Genomic DNA, 22,930 nt, shown 5'->3' with positions numbered 1-22,930 from the left:
TAGCCTTCGAGTCGGCAATTAGCCGAGATGTTTTGGATGTTCGGCATGTGGTGTAGGTCTCTAATTGTCTCTTTGAGAAGCACTTTGATCATACATGTCCAGTGCGTTGGTACAAAAAGGACAGAACGAGCTCCCTGCTTGGAAAGCTGGCAGAATTGAAGTCATTACGTTTTAAAGAGGCTTTTGATGGAACATAAAAGCGTGATTCTGCCAGTCATCGTTCTTCAGCACACGCAGAATGTCTGCAAGTCACGAAGAAAGCTTGTATTAAATACATGTGTATTACTACAGTAATGGTCATGCTTTGTAGTACACAAATAAAACCTGATTCACTGGTGCTGACTGAAGTGTCTTGTTGAAGTCATCCTGCGCTCCATTCTCGCTTGTTTGGCAGGGTTGGGGTGCGGTGACCACAATCTTCCGCCTCATTTGTGTCATTAGTACATAGTCACGGGCATGAACACTACACCCTTAGGCTTGTGGATCAGATGTGGGTCCTGCACCAGCTAACACTGGCTTTTGTACTTTTTTTTAGTTATCAGTAAAAGGATTTGTTTGACTTTCTTTAACGTTACTCCAGTTTGGGTATTAAATTAACTAACACAAGATTATGGGTTACCTCACTAGCGTACACTGTTAATGTATGTCACAATCCAATGAAAGGCACTTCCTATAGCCCCACCCCCAATTCCTATTCCCTCCAGCTCTTCCCTATCATACGACAGCAACTAAATGGGTAGAGTGAAAGCTAATCCAAACACGTGCATTCTCCTATTCACGTGAAGCCAGCCAAGCACATCGTTTCAATCTGCTGCTCATGTGATCGACAGTGGAGACGGCATATACCATCACACCCACCCAGACAGCAAGGCCAATTTTGATCTCTTGGACACTCGAGAACCTAACTGAATGGCATGTTTTCCCACTGTTTTGTCATGTGAATGTGACGTCCCTCTAGCTTTGCTTTGGGATTTTCGGTTGCATTGTCCACCATCTTAGAATGGCACAGGGTCAACTCGTTTGTTTTTTGCTGTAGACTGAAGACAAAAGATGAAAATGAGAAGAGAGTTTAGGATTTCAGCTTTTATTATTTTTTATTTCCTTGTATTTATATGTAGATGTGTTACAATAAATAGCTCTAAACGTGTACTCTCGGTTTTGGCTTTCAGCTTCACCTGTGAAGACTGCATTTGTGGTTGAAAAGGATAAGCCAACATGAAGACCAGAGAGCTGTCTGGGAGAGAAAAGCCAGCCATTTTGAAGCTGAGAAAAGAGGGAAAATCTATCAGAGGCATTACGTAAATATTAGGCATAGCCAATACAAGAATTTGTATTAAATGTCCTGAAAAAGAATGAAACCACTGGTGTAGTGAGCGACAGACATTGAATGGGTCGGCCAAGGAAAACAACAACAGCTGATGACAAACACTGTGAGATCTGTGAAGAAGAACCCAAAACAAAATCCACAGGGTAAGAGTGAAAGTATCACAGTTCACAGACCATACCTCATCAGCAAACCACTCATCAGCAGTAGGAACTGGACGGCCAGATTGGTATTCGCAAAGAAATACCAGTGTGGGATCGTTATATCTGTCAAGGTGGGTTATATTACAGATTCTCAAGTTTATTAATTTCCTCTCTCAGTGGTTTTAATATTATGACTGTTCGGTGTGTGTATATATATATATATATATATATATCACCTTTTGTATTTTGAACTTTTAATCAACCCCGTAAGCATGTTCTCAGAGCAAGTACGAAAGATCAGTGAAGATTCATACACGCATGCATTACAATTACACGGCAATTTCCAAATATAAACACTGGATCTGCTATATCCACTACATGCTGGTATTTGTTAGCAAAATTGTTTGCATTCCTGCTCACATTGACTAATAGGAAAAATAGGCTCTGGATATTCAAAGGAATGCGTAAATGACTTTTATCTGTGTCCCCACTGAACTTTCAGAGACTAATCACAAACTAATGCTGATAAGCACACACACACTCACACACACACACACACACACACACACACATTGACTAATAGATGAGCCGGTGAATGATATAGATTCACAAATGTAATAACTGGGTAATTAGAATATAAGGGAGTTGTTGAAAGAGATAGTTAATAAACAAACGTAAAGTGATGAAGTGAGCCGTGTACAGTAATTCCCCCCTGCTTACTCACCGATGAGTCTTACTTACTGCAGATTGTATTCGCCTTTCATTTCCTTTCTAGAGACAGTGTTTCCAGTGTTTCCTTTAGGTTAGTGTATTAATGGTCCATTAATGGCTCGGCAGTTACGAACTGCCAGTCTGTTATGAGTCACGTTATGGCTGGTGCAGGTGCAGTGGATATTCCCAGATCACACTTAGATCCAGTCATGACTCAACAGGTTTTCAATGGCATGAGTATAACTTTATCAAATGTATCTGTTTTAACTATTGAATTCTCACATCTGATTGGTCAGAAGGTGTTGATTAATTGTGACAGTAGTGCTGACTGTAGTTCAATTCACAGGTTTATTTGAATTCATTATCGTTTCGATAATAACACAGGAACTTGTATGGCAGATGCTCGACATAATCTAAGACTAATAATAAATGGATTTATGGAAGGAGTCTCCAGTGTCAGCAGTCAGCAGGTTTTCAGCCAGAGGGCTGGACACTGAAGACTTTGCTTATCTTATTGCCTGAGAGAGAGAGTGAGTGAGAGAGAGAGAGAGAAAGAGAGAGAGAGAGAGAGAGAGAGAGAGAGAGAGAGAGAGAGAGAGAGAAACATGGTGGTTATACATTTTTTGTTTATAGCTGCTATAGTGTAACTGATAACAGGAACTCATTTGTTTCGTGGACATCACACAGCAATAAATGTAACTTTAAACAGATAAAAAGTATACAACTTGGCATACTTTTATCTTAACTGATGAACAACTGGAATCTTTGTACAATTGCTGTAGTATAAGTGGAATAAATCACTTCAGCACATGCTGTTATCGGAAAATAATCAACTACTGGGTGCTGACAAGATCACATCACCTTGTCATTGATTCTTTTACCATGACAGCGCACCACTAAGAGTTTGTTTCCTCACATAATGGCAATGCAAAAAGAACGAAATGTTCATGGTCCACGAGAGCCACAAGAGATGAGTACTTTCTATACAATTCACAAGAATCTATATATCTATATTTTTATTTTTCATGTTTGAGGTATTTCTTAGTCCAAAGCTCTTTTTTTTTTTTTTTTTGCGAATTAAGAACATATTTCTTTCCTTCTGGGCACAGACCACTATAAATTGAACATGTCTCTAAAAATGAGACGAAAAGAGGAATGAAGTGGAATGAACAACCCAAATAACCTCAAAAAAAGTACTTGAACTAAATGAAGGCAATTTTATTCTGTCCACATCTGAACCTCCTTTGAAATCAGCTTATTCTTTATCCTTCCCAAAATCTATTGCTTTTCTCCAGGAGTTTCTTCATTTTTAACTTATGAATGCATCTTGGTTGTAGGTTGTACACTCGTTGTGCAGCACTTGGCCTTTGTATGTATGTAATCAGAAGCCTGGAAGTTCAATAGCATTGTTTTAAAAAAAAAATATATATATATATATATATATATATATATATATATATATATATATATATATATATATATATATATATATATATATAGCAGCACCTATACAGAGCTGCTGGGGTTTTTATGTGGAAAAGGCGAGGTGAGGGAGACGAAGAAGCAGATTTCTGTGCCTGACATGGCTTGTGTGTGTGTGTGTGTGTGTGTGTGGTGTGGTGATTTTCCATGGTTAACGTTATTAGCTTGTAAACATCAGTGTGTCCAGGCTCAGTGCGGTTATGAGGACAATCTAAGCAGTCTAGGTGGAGAGAGGAATGTGACTGAAATACAGTTCCATAAGGTTGCATGGTGCTAATGTGTCTAATAAGATAACTTATAGAAAGCTACAGTAAATAGTATCAGTGATATAAGATTGGAGGCTGAAATAGCTAGTATCTGCTTGATTTGGAAACTATGAGAGCTGAGCAATGCTTTATAGAAACGTTGGGTAACACTTTATTTGAACGGTGCCTAGATATGGGCTACAGAACACATTCATAACCATTACATTAAGCGTCTATAAAACAGTGTTAGATGCTTTATGAAAGGCTTATGTCAAAACCTGTCAGGTGACATTATAGCTGCGTGTAAATCATTCCTAATGTTGGCATACTATCACTTAAGATTCATATTACATGGGAACAGTGCTTTATGACAGAGTGGTAAATGGTGTTCTATCACTTTAAGTAATTAAGTCATGAAGTAAACAGCTCAGAAAGGTAATTTGACATATGCTTCATTCAACACATCCCAAAACTCCTATGTGCTCATATGTTTTCTATATGATCTAACTGTCTATCAATCACGAGAGGCCTTTTCTCTCCACTCTCACCTGACAAGATTTGACATAGATCTATTTTATAAATTGTCTAATGCTGCTTAATAAAATATATTTGTAATTTTTATTCATTTTTTTTTTTTTTTTAAGTTTAGGAATGTTTTATGGGCTGTAGCCTTTTTCTCTCCACTCCTATGTGTCATATTGTGTAAAACCTATGATGTCACCTGACGAGTTTTGACATAAGACGTTCATACGGCATCTAATAATTTATATAATGGTCATGGATGTGTTATGAAGCCCACATGTAGGTACCCTTCGAATAAAGTGTTACCAAATGTTGCAGCCCTTTCGTCACTAAACTTCGGACGATGCGGTAAATAGTACTCCTCGTTCACGTTCATTACATTAAAGATCGCCTCTAGGGGGCGTGTCTCTGTGATATGTGATCACCTGATATGAATGTCCTTGATGAATCTGCAGTCTGGGCTAGAAAGAAATCAGCCCTAGCCTCGCTTCTTCATACCATTCTTGGTATGAGTCCGCCTTAAGACATTTGTTAATGCCACGTATGTACAGTATATACGGCTTCTCTTTGAATTTTATTTAAAGGAAAAAAATGCAACGATCCTTTCCTTTATCCCTGTATGCTCAGTGAGGTTGTTTTTTTTAAATTATTTTTTTGAATTGATTTATTCTTAACCCTACTGTATGTCAACAGCCATGTAACTTAATTTAATATTGGATCCATGTAAAGAGCTTATGTTACTATTTGGGCTTCATGTCAGCCTTAAAAAAGCCAGCGAGAGAGAAAAAGGTAAGAGAGACCGCAGCTGTTTCTAATGTTATGACTGCGGGTTGACGGATTTGCATGAGCCTGTCTTTAGTCAGGTAATTAAACGAGAGCAGTGTGTTCTAGCATCTTCTTTCACACACCCAGTCCAATCATCAGTCTACCCCGCTCCAGTTGGAGGAATGAAAAGTACTCAGCATACATTTCTAGACTGATTGAATCGATTAATAATTTCCCAATTCCTTTTTGCGCCGTAATTCTAAAACCACGTTCAGATATTCGGGACGGCGGTCTTGTGTGTAACTGTATGTAATTCTACATTTATTCGCCGTGAGACTGCTCTTCATCGTGGACCTGAAACAGTGAAAAGATATCTTTAATGCGTATATAAGGAAATATAAGTGGAATAAACGATACTGAGTGCATTCATCTGGGTCACATTCATCTTTCTCCACTCGCGTTCCCATTACACAGGTAGATACAGTACTGTAGGTGAAATGCGATGCAGTTGTGTTTAGTCTCGCTCGACCACAAAGATTATCGCCGGGGAAGTTTTTTCCATCTCACGTCTCCATGTGGTCACATCTGGTCAAACAAACTCCGACAAACAAGCCAAAGTTAGCAGGTTGCTCAAGAATGTTCGGAACTGACAAACAAACGTGTCCAGTAGGGGAAGTTTTTCGAGAAAACCCAATGCCATCAATCACAAACAGGTGTTTGAGGAAAGCGGATGCCAGGATTGGTTGAGAGGAGCTGGACAGGGATGTTATATACATCATTAACGAGGACATGTGGACGTGAGGACGGATATATAGAGATAGCCTGGTGTGGAGTTTTCATCGTCTGTGATTTGAGAAGCTCGCTCGGCAGGTTATAAGCGTGATGTATTTTGCTAAACCCCAGCAGTCTTAAAAATAATTCACTAGACAGATGTGTTTGCATTTGTAAAACGTACCATGGCCTTTTTTTTTTTTTTTTTTTAATACAGCTCATTATTAATTGAGCTGTGGTAGGGCTGGAAGAGTTGTAGGCTCTTTGCCACAGGTGTTCCAGCTGTTTGAACTGGAATAACACCAGGAATCCAGTTCCTTTGGCATAACAATCTGCATGTTTCTACCGAGGAGCCAGTGTTGCTGTTTTGGACGTGTCTGGTTTGCGTCCAACAGCGAAGCTCTTATTGAACCCGAGATTTCTTTCTGCTTGTTGATATTCTTCCACGCAGACCGTTTGCACAAAGAATTACTTTACGGCTTTGTTTGTAGCGCTTCTGGGTGTCTATTTACTTTATGCTTGGACAGATTTTTTTTTTCCTACATTTTTTCCCCCGCATACTTGATTTCTCTTGTGAGCAAGAAAAAAAACCCAAAAAAAACAGTACGTTCCAGTGTTTCTGTTGTAATAAATGTGTTATATGTTATTTAAAAATTGCCATTGTAGCCGGTTCTCAGTCTAATATTTATGCCATGAGCTCATCATGTGAGTTTTATTTAGTGCTTACGATGCCATTTATTATTATTAGTACTTGTAGCTATCTGAGTCTGTTATTCATTTCTTGTTCCCAAACATGCCATGGACAAGAAGTTCACATGCTACTTAACAAGGTGTTCCTCCAAACCGCACTGTTATTGTATGTTTTTGGCTTTCCACTCTTTACAGAGTTAACTCAGATGCACGAGAAGCAGAACTTGAGATCATGAGGATTAAAGAAAAACATCTATAGTTTTATGGTATTGAAGATTTTTCCAAATCTGCTGTGCTCATTAGAATTTCACTGATGATTTTTATAGAGAAATTAACACAGCCACAATAAACTTACAGTCCTGTCCGAAACTATTGGAACAGCACGGCCAATTAGTTTGCTTTTGCTGTAGACTGAGATCACAAGATGAATATGAGAACAGAGTTTACGGTTTCAGCTTTTCTTTTGGGGTATTTATACGCATTGGATCAGACCACCCGATTTGTAGGCGAGCCAAAATTTTGGAACATGTGACTGACAGGTGTTTCTTGTTTTCCCAGGTGGGTCCTGTTAGATTGATTGTTTACACAATAAATAGCTCTGAACATCTAGTTTTAGTTGTAGCCTTCAGTTTCACCTGTGAAAGCTGCATTTGTTATTAAAAAGGATAAGCCAACATGAAGATCAGAGAGCTGTCTATGGGAGAAAAGCAAGCCATTTCGAAGCTGAGAAAAGAGGGAAAATCAATCAGAGGCATTGTACAAACATTGGGCATAGCCAATACAAGAATTTGGATTGCTCTGAAAAAGAACGAACAGACACCGAATCAACAACTGCTGATGACAGAAACATTGTGAGAGCTATAAGGAACGAAAAACCCAAAAATAACAGTCAGTGACATCACCAACAATCTCCACAGGGCAGGGGTGAAGGTATCACAATCCGACATTCGAAGAAGACTTCAAGAGCAGAAGTATAGAGGCCATATCACAAGATGCAAATCAGCAGTAAGAATTAGAAAGCCAGAGTGGAATTCATGAAGAAATATAGAGATGAACCACAAAAGTTCTGGAACAAAGATTAACCTCTACCAAAGTGATGGAAAGGCCACCAAATGTCTTTGGTGTACAGCACAAACAAATGAATTGGTCGAGCAATTCCAATAGTTTCGGAGGGGACTATAGCTGAATCTTCAATCACTTTCAATCACTTGTTTTACCTGCATTTTCAGCAAGACCAACAGATTTTGTAACTTTTGAGTAATTTTGAATAGTTAACAGTGTGTAAAGTTGCATAAACCTTTACTTAAGTAAGATGTGTTCCAGATAATTACTTAAGTAAGGAATAAAACACTTAGGGGCATGCTGTTATTGGAAGGGGGGGGGCAGGGTAGTGTAATGCATCCTGGTGTTACTCTTACCACCCCAAAGTTGATCATTGTCCAATAACAGCACATCCTGAGGTTTCTTCTGATACCATAGCAATCTTCTCGCAATTAGAACTTTGTATTTATTACAATATGGCAGCAATTTTTATTAATTCAAGAATGACATGTGCTTTTTTATGCATTTGTAGGTACATTTAATGTAACTATAATTGAACATCCAAGAAACAAGTTAGGTTCTGTTTTCACTTGTGTTCTAGCCGCTATAAACAGTGGTTCCAGCACCAGCATCTCATTTCTGAAAAGTCTCATTTTCAAAATTATGCATAGCAAGGTAATGTGTGTGTGTGTGTGTGTGAGTGTGTTTGTGCGCGCCTATATGCGAATGTATCAGTGTCCAAGTCATCAGTGCTAATCACCCCCAGCTTTCCCAGGAAGCCCCTGAACTTCCTACTCAACTTGACCCCATTTCCTGTCCAGGTCATGTAGCCGTATTGTTTTCCCCGGGTCTCTTCCTCTGTGTGCTTATTCCCAGCTCACACGCAAAATTTATTCACCCTTAGAAAAAAAGTTCAGATTCCTAGCATTGGCTCCTGATTAGCCGTGTTTACAAATAGCAGAGTTCCAAGTAGCTAAGCTATAAATTTAGCTACATTTCCTAATCACTTTGATGATGTGTTTTGATTGAACACTCGTCCACCCGATGATTAAATCCTCTTATTCGCCATCACCGAGCTAGATGATAAGCATTTAATAGCATATTTTTTGTAGCGTCATTGCTACTTGCCTTATTTACAACCCTGAAATCCTGTCCAGAGTCAGAGTTTTTGTTTTGTGCCTCGCTTGTTCACACTTCCCTAAATGCTTTCCTATTTATTGAAAACACCTCTCTCCTCACCAGCTCATATCGAAGCCCATCTAGTAGCTTTGTAGTGTTTTTAGTGTCCACAGCTGGCCTTTCCTCGCTGGAAATGCAATCAGTTGTTGTTGTTTTATTTTAGCCCTGCTGTTTGCTAGGTGCTGAAAACATCACTCTTGTGCCACGGAGTGTTGAAAGTTAGATTTAGCGTAGTGAGATTCATCGATTATTAGGATTCCCTCGGGAGAATGCGCGAGCACGTGCCAGAAAACGGCGTTTGAGTTTGCAAAATGGACTTCCAATATTTCAAGAGACATCGCTATTCACTCCGCGTTACACTTCACCCCCATTAAGCTGTCACAATTAACGTTCACTGTCATGTTCTCAAACGGCTGAACCAGGAAACGCGGATCGCTCTGACATTTGAAAGGCGATCCTACCGTCTACGCACACACAATCGTGACGTTAATCGGCACGTTGTGAAGGTGGTGCGCAGAGGTGGAGAACAATAGTGCAATCCAGCTGTACACATTCTTAGATTATACATGCGGTTTAAATCCTAGTGTTAAACGAACACCTAATTAAATCCTAACAGATTTGTTCATTTAAGTCTGGTACGACACAAGAGTTTATTCAACCCCGAGGATTTCGCAGCGCACCAGAATGGCCTGTTGTGTTGGATGAGGAAGAGAGCTGAATGAAGTTATTATGGATCTCGGGTTCTCCGATGTCTCCCTGCGTAGGGTGGGTCCCTGACGACAGGTCGGATTTCCTCCGAATACAACACACCTCCTTGTTCTTTTCTTGCTTTTCCTGAAATTTTGCCCAAAATTGTATTCAAATATCATTATTAGGACCTCCAACACAATCAGCCATTCACACTCACTAATGCTTGCCTCTTAACAGAACAGGAAAACATTAAGGGTTTTTTTTCTCTCTCTTTATCTTGGCAAAATGAGCCTTCAGACGGGAGCGTAATGAGTAATTGGCGAACTAAGGAGCTAAGCCAGCATTTCCCTCCTGCTCCTTTCATCTCATCCCGCAACACAGAGGCCTCAGCATCCCTGTTGTGGCAGGAAGGTGGATGTGGTTGGAAATCAACAGGGATGTCTGATTTCCCATAGGTCACATGGTAGGGAAATGACTAGAGAGTGTGGATATGTCTGAGAAAAAGCCGTGCACCATTCTAGGGAGAGATGTAACACAGATATATTCAGTCTGAGACTTTCCTTAGAGTTCCTCTCTCCTGACAGCAGTACAGGTGGAGACGGTGCATGAATTGTATACGAGTCCTGTCACTGTACGTTCTCAAAATTCCCAAACAAGCGAACCGGTGGTTAAATGGACAACTGTGTCCTTCATTCCTGATGAGGCCTGCGGTCAGTGTCCTTTCAGTGACCCCTGATCACGACGACACCCTTCCGCTTTTAAATACGCCCTTGAGTAAAATCATCCGGTAACGTCAGGACGAAAACATCTGGAACAGCCGAAATGTATTCTAACGCTTCATATGCGTTTGCCGTTCTCAAGCGGTCAAACATTTTCGGAAACATTTCTATCATTTCTGACGTCACAAGGTAATCACTAAACGAACGAATCCCGACATTTTCTTAAATGTATGCTATGTTTTAGTACGGTTTCCTCCAACGTCCAACGAATTCTGAAATAACACTGTGTACAGATAGGAATTGGTTTTGTTCACAACTTGCATGTTGTTTACTCTAGTGCATGTTCTGTTGTTTTCCCATCTGCGCTTCCCAGACCTTGGAATAGACTCAAGAATGTCTGTTCACCTCTGAGCTAATTTTAATGAATCCAAGGGCTAAAAATAGCGCAAACGACACAAACAGTGATTCACAATTTCCACCATTGTTTTGATGTTCCTAAGTGGTCACTGATTCACAATGTGTGTGTACAGTACATGGATGCACGCGCGTGCGCGCACACACACACACACACACACACACACACACACACACACACACACACACTCATATTTTACATGATTGCTGTAATTAGGCATCACATCCTGCTATTCCTATGCTGCTAGGCCATTTCTAAGAAGGCTTTGAATAAAAGGATTTCTCTGTACACTGACCTCTCTGTATCTCAGTATTGTTTCATTTTTGTACAGCTATAGTGTATTGCCTGAAGAGAAGTACACACAGTGTCCAGGAGGGAAAAAAAATTCAGACTAAAACATGATTTGACTGCTGATGTGACTCCCCACATCCCTCTCTTTGGATCTGTTTAGAGGACATGGGATTAAACGGAGCAATTATCGGAGAGTGAGAAAGTCTTTCCACCAAATCCCAAGTTCTACGTGCACGTTGTGCTTTGAGAGAAGCAGCAGCTACTCGGCTGTATATAAACTGAAACGTGATGTTTGCACAATGTGCTCACAGGCAATTCTCCAGCAGTTTCTAGAACAACAGATGGTAAAAAAAAAAAGAAAAAAAAGCAAACGTCAAGGGAGATTGATATCAGTAACCAGTATTTCTGCGAAAAATTTCTACAATTTATTTTTGCTGTTTATATCAAAATATTTATCAATGAATTAAATAGCTTTTTGAATAAAATTGGCTTATTCATAAACGCTTTTGAATTGTACAGATCTAATAGATTCTCTGTCAGCCCAAAGATTCACAGCCCTGGTATAAGTTAGGGAAGAGAAGAGACTGCGGATGTTGGTATGGCCCTCTGCAGGAGGCATATTTCCAGTTAGGGTTGAGCCAGAGGACCATTTGCCTCAGTTTTGTCTCTGTAGGGCTGTTTTGGATCTACCTGATTTGCAGGCTCGTAATTAACCTCACTAATTAAGGCCAGGTTGTGGGGGAGAATGTTGGATAACAGAGACTCACTGTGGGCTGCTGACTGAAGCTCCCAGTGGGAGAGAAGAAGGTGAGAGAGAGTGCTCGTATGTGTACGGGCATTTGATTGTGTGTGTGTGTGTGTGTGTGTGTGTGTGTGTGTGTGTGTGTGTGTGTGTGTGTGTATGTGTGTGCACAAAAGGGGGCAGTTTCCTGTTGCCTTTCCAGAGGAAAATAGCCAGAGGCACTTAAAAGCTTGCTACTTACCTTTGCTGCTTTACTACCATACTCCCTTACTTTACACTCCTCTATAATGGGTTTAATAAGCCTCATTCAGCCACCAGATCTACAGCAGGAGCTAAAAGGTCCACCTTTAAAAAAAAAAGACTATTGTCACTGACAGAAACCAGCACTTTTCATGGGAAAGTAACTAATGTGTACTCAAAAATTCGCCAGAAGCCACCAGATGATGTCATAGGTTAATCTGCATATTCATTGTGCTACATGAAGAAGGAAGTTTTTCCAGAGAGACTCTAGAATATAACATAATAGACTAGCTTGATCACAGTATAATAGAATAGAGCTATATACGAATAGAACAGAATACGCTTTCATCACAATATAATAGAGTAGAGTTTTATCGGAATAGAACAGAATCAAACAGAACAGAATATAATAGTTTTTTTTATCAAAATAGAATCGAATAGAGTTTCATGAGAATAGAATACATAGAATAGAATAGAAAGGTTTTTGACACAACAAACCATTTCTGCATATGAATAAATAATTCTGTCAATAATTCAGTGATCGGTCATTGGGAACAATAGCAGTCTGTGATTGGTTGTTGGGAACAATGGCGATCAGTGATTGGTCATCAGGAACAGTGGTGGTTCGTGATTGGTCATTGGAACCAATGGTGATCATTGGTGGTCATCAGGAATGATGGTGGTTATTGATCGGTCATTGGGAAGCATAGTGATCAATGTTTGGTTGTCAGGGACACAGGCTTAAGCGCTACTGAGTAAGGCTTTACAGACTGGTGGTGAGTCAAGGGAACATGCTCTCTCATATACCGAGCAGCTGTGTTATGAGCTGGAGAGCCTCATTGAATCCAGGACAGTCACTAACTTTTGCTCAAAAAGTCACTAGTTTGTTATTAGATCTTTTGAACTAAAGTCACTAAAGGTGCCAGATATCAGTTCACAGCACAGGTGACTGAATAGATTACAAGACTATATTCACTTCAGGATACAAAGACAAAGAAGTAAAGCAATCTACTGAATTAACATATTCCTTAAAAAACAATGCTTAGAACCCTCCGAATTAGCATCTAAAAAAAAACCTGAAGAATAAATACATGACAAAGATTACCCATCTGACTAAAATCCATTACCTACTCATGGGGAAACCATTCAAGGATTTGCTATACACAGAAAATGAACCCTGTGATCTTTTTTTTTTTTTTTTTTCGCTACAGTTTTTGGAAAATGCTTGGTCAGCACGACACAGCCGGCCTCACGATGCTTCTCAACTGGAGAAGACAGCTGTGACCATGCTGCTTGGCCTTATAGATTGCAGTCATGCCATTTGCATGCAATAATGCAGCAGGAAGTGACCCCCCGCACGCTCGCACAATCTGTCTGTGTGTCATGCATTAACCTACCCCAGCGGCTCATTAAATATTATTCTTCCCTTGGGATTGGAAACCCTGACCTAAGGTAGGGCTAAATTAAGAAGCATAAGAGGTAAAAAAAAAAAAAAAAAAAAGAATCATTCCCATATCCAAAGAGCTTTCGTTAGCCATTGTTAGGAGGTCTCACTGCCTCAGCCAGCTTGTGTCTTTGGCCTGATCTTTAATATTAGTCAGTGTTCAAGATGCCGTGAGATTAATTGCAGCTGTTCTTCATTCCTTTTTCCATTTCCCAAGTGAACCAGTCTGTATGGCGTCCACGTAATGTGCTTAGGTGTGCGCATGTGGTGACTTAATGCTGATTGAAACAAATTGACATTAAATAGAGCTTTACAATGAGAATACAATGCTTCTTCCAGCACTATGAGAGGCCTCAAGTCTGCCATTCATTTAATATCCTGGAATGCTGGAAACGGTGACAAACAGCAATATTTTTACTACCATTTATATTTTAAAACTGGCTGCTTGTCACATGGAAGTAGTGCAGTAATTAGTTGAACAAAAATTCCCTGGTGTTTTTCACTCAATTTCAACTCCTCACAGTTGGACTTGTGGCTTGTCCTCTGCTTTCCAGTGCTGTTGCTCCACAGGAACAACTCTTTCTGCTTTAGAAACCACTAGACTCTTGCTTTCAGGACCAGGCCTGCATTTATAACCCATTTCTTTTTGTCTGCTTCTTGCTACTGTCACTATTTGCATCTTCTTCTTCTGCCAATATATATATATATATATATATATATATATATATATATATATATATATATATATATATATATATATATATATATATATATAAACAATGTAAGTAAACCAATATGTCCCAGTTGGTGCATGTTGCTTTGATGAGCTCGCTGGATGCTGATTTGGATATGTATGATGTGTGACTACTATAGAGCAGCTGCCAAGACGGCACACGTGTTTAAGCCCACTTTAATCTCGTCAACAGAAGATATTAGAAGCATTGTACTCTACTCAGAAGCTCAGAATGAACTTTTCCTGACCTATCTTTATCCAAACGATCGGGCGTACCGATTAAAAATGAAGGGTCTTAATTACGAATGATGTAATAGCATCTTAGACATAAAGAGAAACAGTCCTAAAGAGGCTTGTAGCTTGAAATGTCTTGAAACAACACTTCCAGAAGATAAAAGTGTGGTCATTGATACATTGAGGCATGGACAAAATTTCTGATATGAAGAAACTCTGATATGTAAATAAACCATGAAGTTCCACCTAGGGTCAGTGCCAAGACCTGATCATTGATCATTTTAAGTAAGGAATGAGACATTTGGAGAAAATGATCAATGATGGGCTGGTGTGATATGGCTTGATGTGACTCTGTAATAAATGGCTGTAATTCCTAAACGGTTGATGCAATACTTTCTGTTAAAGCCCTTGAATGAAAGCTGAAGGTCGACACTTCAATCGCGTCTTGTTTGCTTCCTTTCAAATCCGTCGTGCCGGTGTGCAGAGGCAAAAATGACAATAAAAAATTTAAAATTGTGTCGCTGTCCAAATACTTATGGACCGGACTGTATAATCATGCCATTTCAATACAGCTATTTCCTCGTCCTACTGAGACATTTCACTTCTCCTTAATCCCTAAAATTACCTCATGCCACAACAATGCAATAGACTAAAGTGACATGTTTGGGTTTTTTTTTTTTTTTTTTTTTTTTTGAGAAATGTTTACACCACAAAATTCTACAAGTTTAACAGATGATCACTGCTAAAATTACTCCCTGACCTTATCACTGATACAGGGTTTGGTTTAGTATGTACTTCTCCTTCGACCGCCATGTAAAGCATTAAAACCCTGCCGTGGAACATATTTCGATACACTTTTACAAATCATACAGAACTCTAACCATAAATAATGCTCAGTATCCAATTGCTTGCTCTTTTTCAGGCAGTGAAACAATGAGGTGTGTAGGAAGGCATCTCCTGTGATGTCTTCTGTGCGGTCCAGAAATTCCAATCCAGAACACGTAACTCAACATTTCCACCGTTCTCCTTCCCCGTCGTCATTTCTGTAAATCACTGTTCGAAAACGCTGACCCATACTTCACCTGCCATCAAAGTATAAATAGACAAGTAAAATCCATATTTGGAAATCACGCTGGATTTTTTGTTACTTGCCATTTCTTTTATAGGCGCATCTTTAAAACGGGGCTGATGTTTTTGATGTTTTGCTGGCTCGAGGAAAAGTTCATCAAGGGTCTAAAAGGATAAAAGTTATTTTCAACATAATATTAAAGTAAAATCATGCCATAATGAGAGGTTTTAGTGGTATTTCACAGTACCAAAATTGTTCCCCACAACAAGGAGAAAGCCCCAGCTAATTATCTTTTATATAAGTGCATTTACTTTGGCATATATAAATGCTCTTTATTTGGAAAATACATGGATCAGGAAAAATATACAGCAGATTAAAACTAATGTGAGCCATGTGATCCAGTACCTCGGCATCGTTTCTGCAGCATAGAGTGGTGACGGGAGCTTAGCGACGGAGGATGGAGGTGCAGGTTTTTAAACGTGCGAGTTTTAAGCAGTGATTTGCAGGGGTGATGATGCACTATGGGAGTGGTGGAAAAGTTAAGTAACCCTTTTGTTTCAAAACGGAACGATTGGAATGATCACGTCTGCTTTCTCACACACCTCATAAAGTTGTTGTGTGCAAACATCAGAGCAACCTGGACATGCTTTTATGGTTAGATTCATGGACTATTGCACAGCTTACACGCCAGAGCTGTTCCTGAATTACTCCATGCACGATCGTTTTAGTTCACGATTCCTTTCTACAAAATAAAAAGGAGTAAAAAAAAAAATCTATGGGATGGAATTTAAACTGCGTTTCATTTCGTGAACGTGCAAACCAGGTAATAAACGGCAGCTCACTTTAAGCAGAGAGCACATCTGCTTCTAAACGACCACACCTGGAGAATGGGGCGTAAAACCAACGTGCTCCTTATGGTTTCTTATTGATCCATGTTGTTTAGTACTTTAGCAAGTTTTGTTGTTGTTTTTTTTCCATTTTTGGGTTGCCTCATTGCCTCATTTTCACCCATAAGGTTCTCAGTCATCATGTTGGATTTTTAACAACATTGACCTTTGAGTGGACATTTTTGTGGTAAAAATAAGTTTGTAAAAATAAATAAATAAACAAACAAACAAACAAATAAATAAATAAATAAAGTATCCTGCTCAGAGTCTCTGTGGATCTAGCACCTACACTGTAAAACCGGATAGTTCATTTAACTCCACAAATTTGAGGAAACTAATGACCAAATACACTTAAATATAACAAAAATTTAAGTCAAACTTGCTATGTTTAAGTGTATTTGGCTTAAAGAAATTGATTTATCAACTTAAAAATTTAATGAACTTATCCGGTTTTACAGTGCGGTGCCGTACTTTCGTCATATTCGTCATTTTGACTCGTAGAATTCATTTTTATGTGAGTTTTCATCACATTTTTCGTCTTCGTTTTTCATCAACATGATGAAAAAAATCCTACAACTCTGGTTTTATAAAAACCTGGTCCATGTCAAAGTTTGGCTACCCCAAAGTGTTATCAAGTAGCTACTGAGATCATTCGTAAATCGAACAACACGACTGAAGCAGGTATGTCATGGAATTAAATTTGTGCCAAAACTGTTTGACGTAACTTTTCAAGAAACGAACAAAAAGATACAAAGAGAAAGAAGAAAAACACTCGGACAACACGGCAAAAATTGAGCATTGTCTTCAAATAAACAACATCCTTTGTTAACAGTTTTCTAAGCTTCCTTTTCGCTAATCATGGTTTATGAATAAGTTTTTTTTTTTGCCACTGAGTATTGAATATTTATGTTCATTTTTTGAAAAGTGACCTTCAATAATTTTGCCACAAATTTAATTCCATAGTATTTGCCGTCCTTTTGACTTAGTAAATCCGTGTGGACAATCTGCGTGGACCCAAGTGACTGTTTCTGAAACCTTGATTCACATACTTTTCAATAAAGAGGTCAATGCAGTTAATAAAACAAAAATGCCTAATCCCCCCCCCCTCACGCAACCCCTCCTTCCTCCACCCCCGCACACCCACACACTTTTATCACTGCTTTCATAACGTCAGCATTCCCTCCACTAATAAAATTGTGACTAAAAAGTGTCAGCACATGCGCAGCAAATTGCATGCACTATAAATAGTATAAACGGTCTCATGGAATCTTGGGACGCGTTGTGGCTTTCACCGTCAAGTCGCTGTTGTTTTCTCGTCGCTGTCCTCGTCGCTGCGATATTCTCCGAGAATAATTTTCCATCGGAGAAAAAGAAAGCGGGAGGAGGAACGCGACTTTTTTCGAGACAGAAAAGGCAGAGCACTCATCTTACAAAGTAGGGGGAAAATATTACAGTTCCTCTGAGGTCTCAAAGCACCATGGTGTTACAAGGTTTTGTTTGGGCCAATTAGGTTTTATAGACCTGACTGCTCGAACTTATCCACCAAGTCTGAAAGACTGAACGCGGTGCACTTTTGTTGTGCACATGTTGAAAAGAGGACATGAGAGGGCCAGAGTCGAACTTCAGAAACATGCTAAGATTCAGTTCAATGAGGTCATGAAGCTTGCAGTGCCTAGCTGGCATTTGTGTGACTGTTAGCGTTGAAGAAAGAAAGTTGTAGTGAAATGCAAACGACGCTGTAATGTCCTACGGGCAAGAAGAGGTCTGACTGTAGCGCAGGCAGCTGGAATTCTGTGCTACATCTGGCCACACACTATGTCTTGATCTAGGTGAACTACTTGATGTACTGTTATTGGAGAGAATTATTTTTGGCAGATGGTGCTATAAAAACCGCCTTAATGAGAATGCTGTTCTGGGAGTCAGAACAATAACAGTACATGCCAAATTGTTACAGTATATTTCTCTTATATACCACAGCGACCTTTCAACAATTACAATTTCTTTATATATTATAGAATGAAATGTTGTAAATGGTCTGCACTTATATAGCACTTTTATCCAAAGCGCTTTACACTGTGTCTCATTCACCCATTCACACACACACTCACACACCAATGTTAGCAGAGCTGCCATGCAAGGCGCTAACTTGCCATCGGGAGCAACTTGGGGTTCAGTGTCTTGCACAAGGACACTTCGGTATGTGGAGTCATGCGGGCCGGGAATCGAACCGCCAACCCTACGATTAGTGGAGAACCCGCTCTACCACCTGAGCCACAGCCGCCCAAAAGTTGTACTTTTTATCAATTTATAGTTATGCTTAACGTTGTGGAACATCCGGGAAAGTTAGTTCTTGTTACAGCTCGCGTTATAGCAGCTAACGATCCCTCGCCAGACCGTTTTTTTCTCTCGCGCTTGAAGTTAATAAGAGAAAATAACGTAAGCTTGTCATGTTACTGAAAAAACCGTGAAGACTTTCCTGTGCCGGAAAACATAAAGGTACAGTTTTACCTCTGACTGTTACAAAGCACTGACATCTAAATACATGTTTAATGAACGTGTCCTCACAGAAAACTTCACCGTATCAACAAACACCTTTATTAAAAATGCGCATACGAATCGATAAGTTCAGGAACAACACCCCCCTTCCCCACCCCCCCTTTCCTTCCTCAACACTCTCCTGAAGGCTTACAGTCGCTCACGATCTTTTAACAACCGACGCTTAGTAGTGCCTACTCAGCGTAGCTCAAGGTCCCTTTCCAGATCCCTCAAAACTAACCGTCCCTCAGTGGCGGAATGAACTTCTAACCTCAATCCGGACCACAGAATCTGTCACTATGTTCAAAAAAATCTGAAGACCCACCTCTTCCGTGACTTACCCCTTAACTAACCCCTAAAATGACCATAACATTATTAAAAAAAAAAAACAATAATTAAACTTGCTCTGGCTCTTACACCTCTACTCTGCCTTTCTAGAACTCAATTATACAGCTTGTATTGTAGCACTACTCGTATTGCTCTCCGCTTGATATATCGCTTTGCTTGTATTTCCTCATTTGTAAGTCACTTTAGATGAACGCGTCCGCTAAATGATTAAACGTAAATGAACAAATGTACCGTTAGGGCTGCTGTTCTATAAAGTTCCAGAAAAATGAACACTTTCCGACCAATCAGAATCGAGAACTCATTTACATTTAAAGCAATCAGATCCATTTGAATGCATGCACCGACAATTCATCTTTCCCCAAAACAGTTGCTGCAATGAAAAAAAGCACCCCGATGTCATGAAACACTGTGGGATATACTGCATGCGACGTGAACAACCCCATTCTAGTGTGATTTATTTTAGCTAATAAACTACGAAAGGTGGTGAAAAGTATGTAGTGCTGCAGGAAATTCTCCCATCACCAGTCACGCATTTCTCACGGGCTCAAAACCGCAAGCATGCGTTTGATCAGCAGTATGAAAGACGTGGCTCATCATGATTCAACCCCATCTTAAAGAAAACCTACTAATATCTCTGTGCTGTATAGGTCTTAATTCAGAGGTGTAGTTGGGGGTGGATTTCAGGTTTTGATATTTTATGAGAGTGGTGATTCTTTGGTGATTAACATTAACACATATAACACAGCCGATTATATAATTATAACAGTCGTGCAGTAATTGCACTTTAATGAGGCTCATTAAACATCAAACGAACCTTTGCCTTACTTTGTTTAATCCCTTTTTATTAGCTACTAGCTTCAATGGGAAACAGGATTAACCGGTGAGGATTATTAGCATTATATTTGAATCATTTTCAGTGGAACTGTCATAAAGGTGCTTTGTTTAGGTAAGATGTACAGTTGAGGCCATACGTCTACATACGCTTTGTAGAATATGCAGAATGTTAATCATTAGAGACGGATCATAAAAACTGCATTTAGTTTTTTATTTAGTCCTGCCCTGAATAAGCTATTTCACATAACAGATGTTTACATCTAGTCCAAAAGACACAATAATAACTGAATTTACACAAATGATCCCGTTCAGAAGTTTACATTCACTTGATTCTTAATGCTGTGTGTCGTTACCTGGATTCTCAAGAAGGCAAGACGATACATTAAGAGTCAGGGGGGTGTAAACTTTTGAACAGGATGATCGGTGGAAATTGTTCTTATTTTGCTTTCCGGGAAACATGAAAATATCTTATGTAGCTTCTGAAGGGCGGTACTAAATGAAAAAAATTAGATAACTATATACAAAGATCATCCTGTTCAAAAGTTTACACCCCCTCCCCTGGCTCTTAACGTATCGTGTTGCGTTCTCGAACATCAGTGAATGTTTGCACCTTTTGTAATAGTCGTGTACGAGTCCCTCGGTTGTCCTCAGTGTGAAAAGATGGATCTCAACATCATATAGCCGCTGTTGGAAAGGGGTCAAACATGCAGAAGATCTTGGAAAAGCAAATAATGTGCAGGACCTGGAGGATTTTTGTGAAGAACAGTGGACAGTTTAACTCATCATCTTTAATCACATCATGTCGGTGATCATCCAGGTAACGACACACAGTATTAAAGAATCAAGAGTGTGTAAACTTTTGAACTGTTTCTTTTGTGTAAATTCAGTTATTATTGTGTCTTGTGGACTAGATGCAAACATCTATTACGTAAACTTATGACCTCAAGTGTAATTACTAGCAACATATTATTTGAATTATTTTCCATATGACCTTATTAAAGGTATTTTGATTTAGAACATAAGATGTAAGTATCATGAAGGTATTTTGTTTGTAATGCCTGATTCAAATATTTTTTAGCTTGATGAATAGATAACGTATGGCATTTGGTAGACGCCCTTATTCAGAGTGACTTACACTTATCTCATTTATATACTGTAAAACCGGATAGTTCATTTAACTCAAAAAATTTGAGGAAACTATTTACCTCAATATTTTTAAGCATTTTTTTTTTAACTCAAACTTTGTAATTTAAAATAAATTTTGGTTATATTTAAGTGAATTTGGCTTAAAGAAATTGATTTATCAACTTAAACATTTTGAGGTAATTAGTTTCCTCAAATTTTTCGAGTTAAATGAACTTATCTGGTTTCACAGTGTACAACTGAGCAGTTGAGGGTTAAGGGCCTTGCCCATGATCCAACAGTGGTAGCTTGACCTTCTGACCTTCTGATCAGTAACCCAGAGCCTTTAACCACTGCCCCCTAACTACAAACAGCTTGTTTTATGTCTGTTCAACAATATTAAATGCAACAATAAATGGATAAATATTATGCCACTGAATAATAAATGAAACAGTTGGAATAAAACATTTCAAGTTGTGCTGTAATTGCAAAACCAACTTGGTGGTAAGAGTAACTCTGCATCACACCGATATGTTGTTGATGGTTTTCCTTTTCCTTTTCACTCGCACATCCACAAGTGATATTTCTTACTTAATATCTGTATATTCTGAGCCGCCATTTCTTATGGCGTCTTTATGTTAGTGCAACACTTCCTTCAGCCTGATGCTAATCTGACTCAATGCTTCCTGCTAATACTCAGCGCAAGAGTCACACTCTCTTAGAGGCGGTACGAACGTTTTCCCAGTGAAGTGTAGGATCAGAGGAGGCTCCCATAATCTCCAAGAGCCTTTATAAACACACAAAGACACTGTTCCTCCATCACTGTGACTTGGTGAGCTTTAGCATGTGAGAGAAGCACAGAATGTACCAGACGGCGGACAAAATGTTCAAGACGTTCTGGCTCGTTCGGAGAACAATTTACTTAATGGATAGATCGAAATCTTTCCAACAATTGATTAATATGTTTTCGTCCATGGTTGAGAGAAAATGAATAGGGACTGAGGGGATTTCAGGCCTGATCGTATTGAGTTTCGCTTTGGGAAATGGACAACTTGGGCTAAAGAACAAAGGTTGCTAATTTCCCTTTAAGGCCCAATTAAGAACAGCTCTGAGTGTTTGTAATGAAGTGCTAACTCATTCTAGTGGCATATAAATGAAATGCTTCCATCTTTTTAGATTTCTTCCATCATCTCCTCATCCAACATACTTCTTAAGTACTACCATACGTGCCGGGAGAAAGCAGTTCTTTTAATTCCTTGGATAGTTAAAGGTCTCCTAAAAGAGTTCAGTGTTTCTGCTGAGAAAGCTCTGTGTTGCAGAGTTCTAGATAGAACCTTAAAGGATTCAACTCGTCCACAGATTTCACAGACCAGTGATAAGGAAGGTAAGAGAGAAGCCACTTGAAAAGGGTTGCAGGACCATCTGAAAACAGTTGCACAGAGCGCCACAATCATCACTCTTTGGCAGTAATTTAGCTCAACATGTTTGGAGAAGGAACGGTTGGGTTGATCCCAAGGACATCGTACCCACCTTGAAGTACAGACATGGGAGCAACATGGTATGCCGTTTCCCTGCAAAAGGTACTGGAGTATTACAAGTCATTGAGGAAAAACGAATGGAGCAATGTACCAGGACATATTACAAGAGGATTTCATCTCATCGGCCAAAGAAACCGAATCTGTGGAGAAGATGGACGTGTCAGCAAGATAACAAGTATATTAAATAAAAATGTCCAAAAACGTATTTCTGGGGGT

The sequence above is a fragment of the Ictalurus punctatus genome, chromosome 5, assembly GCF_001660625.3.
Source record: "Ictalurus punctatus breed USDA103 chromosome 5, Coco_2.0, whole genome shotgun sequence".
Classification (NCBI taxonomy): domain Eukaryota; kingdom Metazoa; phylum Chordata; class Actinopteri; order Siluriformes; family Ictaluridae; genus Ictalurus; species Ictalurus punctatus.
The sequence above is the reverse complement of the archived record's forward strand: the minus strand, read 5'-3'. Positions refer to the sequence as shown.